Source organism: Ahaetulla prasina, chromosome 2 (assembly GCF_028640845.1).
Source record: "Ahaetulla prasina isolate Xishuangbanna chromosome 2, ASM2864084v1, whole genome shotgun sequence".
Lineage (NCBI taxonomy): Eukaryota > Metazoa > Chordata > Lepidosauria > Squamata > Colubridae > Ahaetulla > Ahaetulla prasina.
In genome coordinates, this window is record NC_080540.1 from 48,261,972 (window position 1) to 48,274,056 (window position 12,085).

Genomic DNA, 12,085 nt, shown 5'->3' on the forward strand with positions numbered 1-12,085 from the left:
TTCACAGGTAGAAAGGATGTAACAAGGACCATGCCTAGGCACAATGCAATCAGGGACCAAAGAATATAAATAGACTTTGTGGATATCATGTTAAAGTGATGACCATCCAATTTTGCACTCCAACCTTTAATTCAGAAAAATAGGATAATGATTAACATGGTCAAGTTCAACTGAAATCAACAGAGCATGAAAGCAAGTTGTGCTGTTTGTGATTGGTGGCTAGAATGCCCAAATCAGACAAATTAAGGAAGAAAATTTACTTGGATTGTATTCCTAGGGTGCAGAAATGAACCAGGAGAAATAGTTATCGATTTCAATTCTGATTGAATTGTTATCTCCAATTCTGGGATGCTACTGTAAGTAGTATACAGGTAGTCCTTGACTTCCAACAGTTTGCTTAGTGACTGTTCGAAGGTACAATGGCACTGAAAAAAATGACTTATGACCATTTTTCACACTTATGACTGTTGAAGCATCTTTGTGGTCACATGAGTTACATTCAGACTCTTAATGAATAGTTCACAATTATCACAGTTGCAATGTCCCAGGGTCTTGTGATCATCTTCTGCAACCTTCTGACAAGCAGAGTCCATGGGAAAACCAGATTCGCTTAACAACCGTGTATACTAATTTTACAACTGCAGTGATCCACTTAACAAATATGGCATGAAAAGTCATCAAATGCCACAAGACTCACTTAACAAATTTCTCACTTAGCAACAAATTTTGGGCTCAATTGTGGTCGTAAATTGAGGACTACCTGTATTTATCAAATTAGTCCAGTCCAGGTTCTTATACTTTGGGTGCTTAACTAGTTATCTAGTTGTTAACAATAAGCACAGACCAATCTAAGAAAACTAGTTAAGATATTTAACAGGTGATAGCAGACTGAGCAGACTCCATCAAGAGCAGACTCCAACAGGTACTACAAAACAGGCATCTTTCAGATGTTTTAATATCAGCTCCCACACCTCTTTAACAAGGTTGCCTGAACAGGTGAAGACATCTGTCTGAATGGAATCAGATTGCTTAATTGTACAATATTATAACTTAATAAACACTCTAGCCACTTTTGCTAATTATTCAATGCTATTTTAACCAGAGAATTCTGATTGATCTTAACCTACTTTTGGGGGGGGAAAATACATTTTATATTAAAATGTATTTGAATAATATTTATTTTTAGATCATTTAAATTAATATATTGCTAATTATCAAAGCCTCCAAAGAATTTATGGTAAAATTATTTTTACTAAAACAGCTAATTTAAAATAAAACTATTAAAAGCATTTAAAATAACACTGAATACCAATAAAAATAAACAAAAGAGCTACTATTAATTACAGTTAAGAATTAGCCAATAGTTCAATCCCTATTCAAACAGATGTGTTTTAAAAATCATTTAAAAGCTAATAAAGCTATTAAGCTTCTTAGCTCTTCAGGAAGTGCTTTCCAAAGATCTGGGATGGAAATAGAGAAGGCTCAATCCCAAATCACTATCAGATTATCTCAACATGTGTGGAGGTTCATATAAAAAGAGAATTTTCTCAAATAGCTTGGATCTTAATTATATAGCCTTAAAAAAAAAGTCTATGGAGATTTTTAGTCATCCACGTCATGTTTATCCCAACAAACATGGGCCTCTGGTGGCTCAGCAGACTAAGTCTGTCTGTTGTTAACACAGCTGCTTGCAATTACTGCAAGTTCAAGTCCCACCAGGCCCAAGGTTGACTCAGCCTTCCATCCTTTATAAGGTAGGTAAAATGAGGACCCAGATTGTTGGGGGCAATAAGTTGACTTTGTATATAATATACAAATGGATGAAGACTATTGCTTAACACTATGTAAGCCGCTCTGAGTCTTCGGAGAAGGGCGGGATATAAATTCAATTTTTTTTAAAAAGGTGCTTTTTCAAAAGGCAACTGGACTTGTTTCTTTTTTCCTTGAAAACATTTTGTTTCTCATCCAAGAAGCTTCTTCAGTTCTAACTGAATGATGGGGTGGAGATGGAAGGATTTATAATCCTTGCAGTTATCTGGTTGGTGACCCTGAGGGAACAGATAAGCCCCTAAGTGGTCTCAACGATTCTCAGAACAAGTGCTAAAGATCAGATTGTTGCAAGACATATAAATCCTTCCATTCCGCCCCCTACCATTCAGTCAGAACTGAAGAAGCTTCTTGGATGAGAAATGAAACATCTTCAAGGAAAAACAAATCAAGTCGAGTTACCTTTGGTACAACCATGACTTGGATGATTAAAAATCTCCATAGACTTTTCTTTTAGGCTATAGAGTTAAAGTCCAAGCTATTTGAGAAAATTCTCTCGCTAAAAAAAAAAAAAAGGCATTTCATATTTTGTGTGAAAATGGATTAGCAACCAGTGTAGTACTTAGAACAAAGAGATACTATGGTCTTCTAGTTTTCTTGCCAAGTCCCCACTGGTTGCCAATTTATGAACAAATTGAAGTTTCCAAACTATGGAGTTCCATATCATATCCAATCCTGGGGGTTTCTTCCACATGTACTGCAGTTTGATGGTAATTTTCTCCTGCAAGGAAACAACATTGACATACCAAAGAAAGCTGGTAAGAGGTTTTCCTGGCTCTTGCCAGGGAAAGTGGAGAGATATTTGATTCAGAAGTAACTCCAAACTGCATGCCCTTTCCAGGGGTGGGATTCAAGTAATTTAACAACCGGTTCTCTGCCCTAATGATTTCTTCCAACAACCAGTTTGCCAAACTTCCCAGAAAGTTAACAACCGGTTCTCCCGAAGTGGTGCAAACTGGCCGAATCCCACCACTGGCCCTTTCTTACTGGAGAATACAGTCCCATGCCGAATAGAGGATTATAGTCTACCACCATTCTGGAATTATAGCCCATAATAAAATCAGAGCTTTGAATGTTTTCAAAGAAAAAACAAGAAAGTCCAGTTGCCTCCTGAAAAAGTATCTCTGGGACAGCCATAACCTGGATGGCTGAGAATCTCTCCAGACTTAGCTATACAGTTTGGGATAAACACCCTTTGAATGGTGTGGGAGTATGAACGGCTCTCCAGAAAATATTGCAGACTACAGGAACCATTAGCACTACTCAGGTGACTCTGAGGACACAGATAAACCTCCAAGTGCATCAACGACCCTCAAAAAAGGATGCAAATGATCAGCTGTCTGTAAGGAATATAAATCCTTCCATTCCCCACCATCCAGTCAGAGCTGAAGAAGGTCTTTTATTTATTTATTTATATATTTTGTCAATCATGCGTAAGATAACAGGTAAAAGTATAAACATAATTTGGATACATGAAAAGAGTAAAAAAGGAATATTAGGACAGGGACGGTAGGCTCACAGGTGCACTTATGCATGCCCTTTACAGACCTCTTAGGAATGGGGTGAGGACAACAGTAGACAGTTTAAGCTTAAAGTTTGGGGGGTTTGGGGAAGAAACTACAGAGTCAGGTAATGCATTACAGGCATTGACCACTCTGTTACTGAAGTCATATTTTCTGCAGTCGAGTTTGAAGCAGTTTACCTATTATTTGCTTGTGTATTGTGGTTGAAGCTGAAGTACTCATTGACAGATATGACATTGTGGTAGATAATTTTATGTACTATGCTTAGGTCAGGCTGAAGTTGGTGTAGTTCTAAGTTGTCTAAGCCCAAAATTTGGAATCTGGTGACATAAGGTATTTTATTACGGGTAGTGGAGTGGAGGACTCTTCTCATAAAATATCTCTGGACTCTCTCAATTGTATTTATGTCCGATATGCAGTGCGGGTTCCAGACAGATGAGCCGTATTCAAGAATTGGTCTAGTAAATGTTTTGTATGCTCTAGTTAGTAGTACAATATTACTTTTTTTTTTCCTTTTTGAGGAGAAGCAAAATGTCTTCAAAGGAAAAAACAAGAAAGTCCAGTTGCCTCCTAAAAAAAATCACCTTTGGGACAATCATGGCTTGGATGACTGAGAATCTCTACAGACTTTTAGCCCATAAAAAAAAAATACTTCTGCCTTGCCTAGATTAAATTTCAATTTATTTTATCTCATCCAGTCTGTTACTGACTTCAAGCAGGTGTTCAAGGAAATCACTCCATTTCCTGAAGATATCACAAATCTGAGTTCATCAGCCAGTTTCAGCTCTTCTGACAATATCCCCAGCACTCCAAAAGCACTGGAGACATAATAGAATCCTGAGAGACATCAGATAATAGCTCCCATTGCAAAAAGTGACTGTTTCCAAGTGTCTCACTCTGAAATCTGCCTGAAAGATAGGAACGAAACTACTGCAAAGGCAAACCCACTATTCCCAAATTTCTTAAGCAATCCAGAAGGATACCATGCTCAATCATATTGAAAGCCATTGAGAGATTAAGAAGTAATAGAGTCATACTCCTTTTTTCAATTCACGAACAAAGCTCATCCATCAGGATGGTTAAAATAGTCTCAGTCTTATAGTCCACCCTGAAGCCAGTTTGAAACAGGTTGAGATAAGTTGTTTTCTCCAGTTGAAGAGGTACCAGTCTCTTATCATGAGAAGTTAGAGACTCGTATATAATTGCTCATTTCTGCAGCATCCATGGCAGGTTTCATGAAAAGAGGTTTAATAGTTGTGTCCTTTATAGAAGAGGGCATCCTGCCCTCCTTCAGAGACATTTGTGATATTCACTACTGTAAGACATATTTAATAACTCCCGAGGTACAAGTCAAAGGACTAAAAAAAAGTCACACCCCTCCAAGCACACTAACTGCCTTTTCAAGAATCAATCCAACTAAGCTATTAATCTGTTTTCTCTTTAAAATAACAAAATGACTTTTTAAAAAATTCCATGTAATAGATATACAGTATCTTTTCATATTACAAATCACTGAGGTATTGGTTTTTTTTAAATAAAAGCAGTATAAAACAATTATTAAATACAATTCAAATAAAACCATTTTTAAATGGCAATGTTTCAATCCTGTAGATGTTTATTCATGTCTTTAGAAACTATAGGTGAACGTAAAGGTTCCCCTCACACATATGTGCTAGTTGTTCCCAACTCTAGAGGCCAGTCCTCATTTCCATTTCAAAGCTGAAGAGTCAACGCTGTCCGAAGACGTCTCCATGGTCATTTGGCCGGCATGACTAAATGCCAAAGGTGCACGGAAGGCTGTTACCTTCCCACCAAAGGTGGTCCCTATTTTTCTACTTGCATTTTTTACGTGATTTCGAACTGCTAGGTTGGCACAAGCTGGGACAAGTAACAGGAGCTCACCCCATTACACAGCACTAGGGATTTGAACCACTGAACTGCCGACCTTTTGATTGACAAGTTCAGCATCTTAGCCACTGAGCCACCACATCCCCATTTAGAAACTATATCCCTCTGTAAAGTTTCAAAAAGCTACATCACAGTTTACTTTCAGAAATTGTGCCAAAGTTTGAGTCCCAATTTTGAAATTACAATCCATTTTATTCTCCCAGCCTTCTCTAACCATGTGGTCTCCAGATGTCAGAATACTGCTTTCAACATGTCAGCTGCCTGGTTCCTGCTTGCAGGAACTGTAGTTTCCGCACATAGGATGGCAATGAGAGCAGAGAAAGCTTTCATCTGCCAAAGCTGCTGCTACCACTTCAGTGTTGTTTGTGTTCTGGATATACAAACATATCTGAACAATACATGGAAAAAAGAATGTTGAAAGTAGATCCTTTGTTCTTTATTGTCCAATGCTCACAAAGAATTGTGCTATATCACATAAACTTTTCATTGTCATCTCAAAAATTAAAAACCCATGTTAGCCACTCCGTCTGTTGGCTAACATGGACTCTGTTACCCTAAGGATGGATCTGCCCTTACCCACACCTTTCTTACACCTGATCTGCCTGTTGGCTCGCATAGAGATGCATAAGTAATGCAATGTTTGTCAATCTTTGTAACTTTAAAATGTATGAATCTCAACTCCCAGAATTCCACAGCCAGCATGCTGGAGAGCTAATGGTTGAGATAGATAGACTTGTCTGTCCCAAAACTCTATCAACTACCACAAAAATCAAGGGGTTGTGTTAACCTGTGACTGAATCTGCCCACCTATATTTATTATCCCAGGAGAATGTGAGGTGCTCTTTTAGGTGGCATGACAGAGACAAGCAATTGTAACCTCATCACTTTTACACTCTCAGATCACTTGCTTACCTTATAACTCAGCATGTTCTGGTTATGAAAGACCCACATTTGGGAGTCCAATACAGTGATAGGTGCACCAACCACCTTACAGTGACTCTATTAAATATTTAAAGTCATCCATTCAAATGAGAGGTGCTACTTCCTGAGATATTTATCCTACCCAAAGCAGCTAAAGAGAATACCGATGATCCCATTTCTATATTATAAAATCCTGCTATTTATCAGAGCGTGTTAAATTTATTTAGTTAGTATATAAAATGAGTCTATAACCCCAGAATTCAGCGTTATACACAAGGGCCACCAGAGATTAGGAATTTAGGTAGCCTGAAAAATTCAACATTATCATGTTCCTTTACAAATTGGAGATGGGAATGTATTTATCCACTGGAATTTATAAGTCTTTGAATGCTGCGTTATCATATTAAGCTTTTAAAAATGTAAGATGTGTGGTTTGAAAGGAAATAGAAATCTCTATCTGGAGATAAAAAAAGTTTAAAAGTGCAGAAATGGTACATAAAGAAACATGACAAAATATATGTGTGTAAGAATTATAGAATTATATAGATCAGAAATGTCAGTTGTCTATTGGTAAATGGGGCCTAGGTAATAGAAGCAACTGCATTATCAGTTTTTATATTCTGAGTCAGAAAAAATGACCAAACTATTCAGCATAAAAAAACCAAAATGGATGATCATGGCTCCATTTACTCAAAGGACCAAAAATTAGTTACAATAAAATAAAAGACAGAAGTCTACAATTAATTATAGGGGGGGAAAGAAGTGAATTGAAGTATAGTCATTGCTGGACAATCAGTCCTGTTTTCAGGATAAATATGAAATTTTAAGTCACAAATTTCTGCATTTGATCTTTATTTGCATGGCATATATATAGATTCTTCTTAACCTTCATGGATTCAAATAAACCACATTTACAAGAGACAATAAAAAGCTAAGAAAAAAAAAGACCATAACATTTTCTTTCCAGCAGCCAATACTTGGATAAGCAGGGATTAAAACCAGGCAAACAACCAAATGGAAAGCAATATCCTAATCAAGAAACTACCAAGAGGAATAGCTTGACAGCACTACCGCCAAAACTGGTAGTCAATCTATTGTATAAAAATAGAAAGCAAACCCCACACTCAGTAGCACTGATGAAGTTACCTAGTCAGTAATGAAATGTCTGTAAGCAACCAAGGTCAGAAAGCACCAACAACTCCAAATTCAACTTTGAGCTGCATATATTCTCTTCTATTGGATTTTTGGCCATGTTCCATAAGTATTCTGGAGAGAGATAACTGCATAAAACAGTAATGTGTATATGGTGAATATTTTGAAGAATTCCTTTCCTTTTATGTATAGCACAAGGGTGTAATAATGTATTTTCTTTTTGTTTGTTTGTTGCAAAAAAAGTAATAAAAATTAAAAAAAAAAAGACTTTCTGCTTTTGACTTTATTCTGATTGTGTGCAACAGCATTCTAAGATCAACCTCTTAGTATTTTCATCCCATAAAAACTATAAACCATGCCAAGAATATTATTTCTTCATTGCTAATATTTCTGCTGTAATATTATAGAAAGAAGAAATTGAAGTATTTGGGGGGACTGCAAGGTACAGGAGTCACCACCATATATTACTTGTGTCTACTCAGACCTCAATAGAAATGCATGCAGACCATGTTAAACCATGTAAAATTATACCAACTGTGAATGGTGCTGATAAAAATATTAGATGATTTTCCTCCCTCAGATTCTTCAGTATCCTAATGGAAGCAGAATCTGATTATTTTTGACATGTGTTAATGGTGCTTGTCACATTCCCTTTTTTCTGTGGTGATATGCATATTTTTTTATGACTTGCATTACATTGTGTGTATATTTTATGAGCATGGATCATGTGTTGAAAACACAAAAGATGCACATGGAATATACAATACTGAGTGCATAAATCATTCTTTGGGAAACCTCATAGCAAAATTTTATTATTGAAAAAAGTGGATTCTTACCTTTCTTGTTGATTGATTATCTGCCATTCTTAGCATCCACATACTCTAGATATGTGGTTTTCTGGGACTCTCCTTCCTTAAAATGGGCCTACAAATCTTCCAACAATGTACTAGTTGCCATTGTAATTGAGCCCATCCAAGTTGCTACTGATTATCCTAGTCTTTTTCACCTAAACCTACACCTTTCCCAGAATTATAGACTTCTTCAGAAACGTTTATTTTTGCACAAAGTGACCAAAAGATTATGATATTTTGGTCAATTGTACCTCAAGACAGAAGGCTTAGAATGAGAGGGGAGGGAACATGGGGGGAAGGGAAGGGAAGGGAAGATATGATAGAATGAATATTAAAATATACTCTAACAGAGACTACAGAACCATAATAAGTGAAAGGAATGTAACACTGTAAATAAAGTAAAATAGAATTGGATAGTGAGTAGAAGATAGCAACCCATCTTAGGATAATTATAATATACTCCTAAAACAAATATAAAAAGATTTGGAAAATTGGAATAAATTACAGATATCATTAATTGGCAAATTTCAACAATCAAAATGAACATATTACCCAAATTGTTATATTTTTCCCCAAACAATACCGGTATAATTAGAGAAGAATTTCTTTGAACAATTAAATAAAATAACATCCAAATTTATATGGGCAGGGGAAAAACCCTGTATTAAATTTAAACTTTTACAAGACAGCAGGCACCAAGAGGGTTTTGGCCTCACAAACTGGGAGCTGTACTACCAGGCAGCTACCTTGACTTGGCTGAGGGATTGGACTCAACTTAAAAACAAAAGAATATTAGTGTTAGAAGGACACAACCTTCAAACAGGTTGGCACAGTTTTCTCTGGGAAGGGAAAAATAAAACACATTCATATTTCCAGAGACACATTGTAAGGAACTCCCTGTTTAAAGTCTGGGTAAAGATTAAAAAAAACCACTACACAAAAATTCCAAACTGGTTATTGACAATGGAAGCAATGACACGCCTAAACACAATAGATCTCAATAAAATGGTAAGATGTTCAGAAATTTTAGACGAAAAAGGAAAATTAAAATCAGTGCAAACGTTGAAAAAGCAAGCAATAAATATAGAATGGTGGCCCTACCTACAAATTAAAATGAGACTAAAAAAAGACCAAGAACAATTTGGCATACATAAAAAACAATTGGAACTGGATAAAATTTTATTAAGAACGGGGGTGGGGTGGGGAATGATTATAAAATTATTCAATTTTTTACTAAGATATAAAATGGAGGAAGAAGTAGTAAAAGAAATGATGATTAGCTGGGCTAGGAACCTTGGGCATAACATAGAATTAGAACAGTGGGACAAATTATGGACAAGGAACTATAAACTTACAATGGCAGTCGCCTACAAAGAAAACCTCTATAAAATGTTTTATAGATGGCATTTGCCCCCAGTGAGATTGGCCAAAATGTACCCAAACTTATCCCCCAAATGCTGGAGATGCAGCCACAAATTTGGAACATTCTATCACATGTGGTGGATGGAAATATTGATGCAAAATTCAAAAATGGCTGGAAGAAATTACAGAGCAAAAAACAGATTTTAAAATGGAACTATTTTTATTAGGAATACTGGACCCAAAAATGAATAAAAAACTTCAATACATCACACTACATATACTCACTGCAGCAAGAATCATATTTGCACAAAACTGGAAACAAAATAATGCACCCTCAGATTAGGAAATTAGGAAAATTCTTGAATGCGCAGAAATGGATAAAATGACTATGGAGCTAAAAGAGGGATGATTTGGACTATAATGAAGTATGGAATAAAATGTACATTTGGCTTGAAAATGGAAACCAAACAAAGAATGTTTAACTTAGTACTGATGAAACCTAAATTGGAGAAATTAAACAACATTAAACAAGGAGATGTAAATATAAATGAATATAAATCAGTAGACAAGAGTAATGAATACTACTATATGTGTTAATATATACGTTGATGTAATATTATTATACTACCATCGAGAAGTAAATAGATATGATAGAACAGAGAACCACAAAAGCAAAATAATATGCTGATACAGAAAACTGTAAAACGACCTTAGATGGTATGTATTGTTTGCTGTGTTTTGTTTCGTTTTTATGTATTTGTGGTTGTTTTTTACATTGTTTTTAAAGACAAAACTGTTAAATAAAAATTATTTTTTAAAAAAGACGATAGCAACCTAACATTAGTGTAAGAATAATTCTTGGAGATAAGAAAAGCAGAATAGTTTAGAGAAATATTTAGTTTGAAGCCCATTATTCCAATAAGATTCCTGCTAAATAGAATTGTTTAGCCTCTTGTCTCGTTCTGACATTATCTCCTCCACAATATCCTGAAACCGACTGCTCTAAGAAAATACAGACAATTTTAGATTCCAGTTCCATCTCAGTGATTGGAGATACTACAGCACTTCTAGGAATAGTAAAGGTAAAGGTGCCCCTCGCACATATGTGCTAGTTGTTCCTGACTCTAGGGGGCAGTGTTCATCTCCGTTTCAAGCTGAAGAGCCAGCACTGTCCGAAGATGTCTCCCTGGTCATGTGGCTGGTATGACTAAACGCCAGAGGTGCACGGAACGCTGTTACCTTCCCACCAAAGGTGGTTCCTATTTTTCTACTTACATTTTTTACATGCTTTCAAACTGCTAGGTTGGCAGAAGCTGGGACAAGTAATAACAGCTCACCTCGTAATGCGGCACTAGGAATTTGAACCATTGAACTGCCGACCTTTTGATCAACATGCTCGCGTCTGAGCCACCACATGGTTGTAGGAATACAGATAGACTGATGTAACAACTATATGCAAGCAATAGACCTCTCAGCAAAAAAATAAAAATAAAAATCTGTTGCATGGCTCTTAAAAGTTCATCCAACAAATCCTGAGAACTCTAGCACAACTGAAGAGAGATTCTGATTCTGGACCTTTATTTCATTTTACTTATAATTCATACTTAGAACTACTGTAAGCAGAGCACTTAAACAACCTGAACACTAGACAAATAGACTTTGAATTAACCTATTCCCAGGCCATTATTTTGCCTAAGTTTGCTACTATCATCCCACCAATCTTCCTGCATAACCCATGGGAGAGTGACACTTAATAATTAAGAAATGTTTTTCAGTTCCATACTGGGGAAAAAAAAGATTGCTCAAAAAGATCTGATACGTCAGCGTTGTGACAACATAATTACCTAGTCAATGATAACTTACTGAAGTGAAATTTTAGTGCAACCTTATTTTACCCAATATCCTTCAGACATACTGAGATCAGGTGTCAGCATTCCCTGACTGTGGGCTTCCAGTAGATTTCAAGGTATCATTACCCTGGCCCTTTTCTCTTTAATGACTCAGAGACAATAAAGAGGATTTGTACTAAGGAGGGAATGGAAACAACCCCACAGAAAGTAAGAGACAGGTATGATAGAAAAATCTAGAAACTTACTGGGAACTCATAATAATAATAGTATGAGAGTCAATGCAACAAAACATCAAGCATTTTTTAAGGTCTAACACTAGAAACACATTGTTAGATATGTCATTTTTTTCTGGTCAAAATTGAACAGAATTAGATATGATACTGGAAGAAGTATCTCTGTCCTGTATCAGTGGAGGTGGAAAAATTCCCCTCGTTATAATTGAGATGCTAATAAGCAAACTACTACATTTTGTGCAGAATTGCCCTTGTATTCTCTGGTACCCTAGAACAGGAGTCCCCAACCTGTGGGCCATGGCCCACTACATGGTCTATTGGCCACTGGGCCATGTAAGTGGGTGGCCAGTGTATACCCCCACTCATGCGTAATCATTGCACAGGTGCTAGCGTTGCTGCATACTTCACACAGGTGCTAGCATCACCATGAGCATTGTGCAGATGCTAGCATCAACACA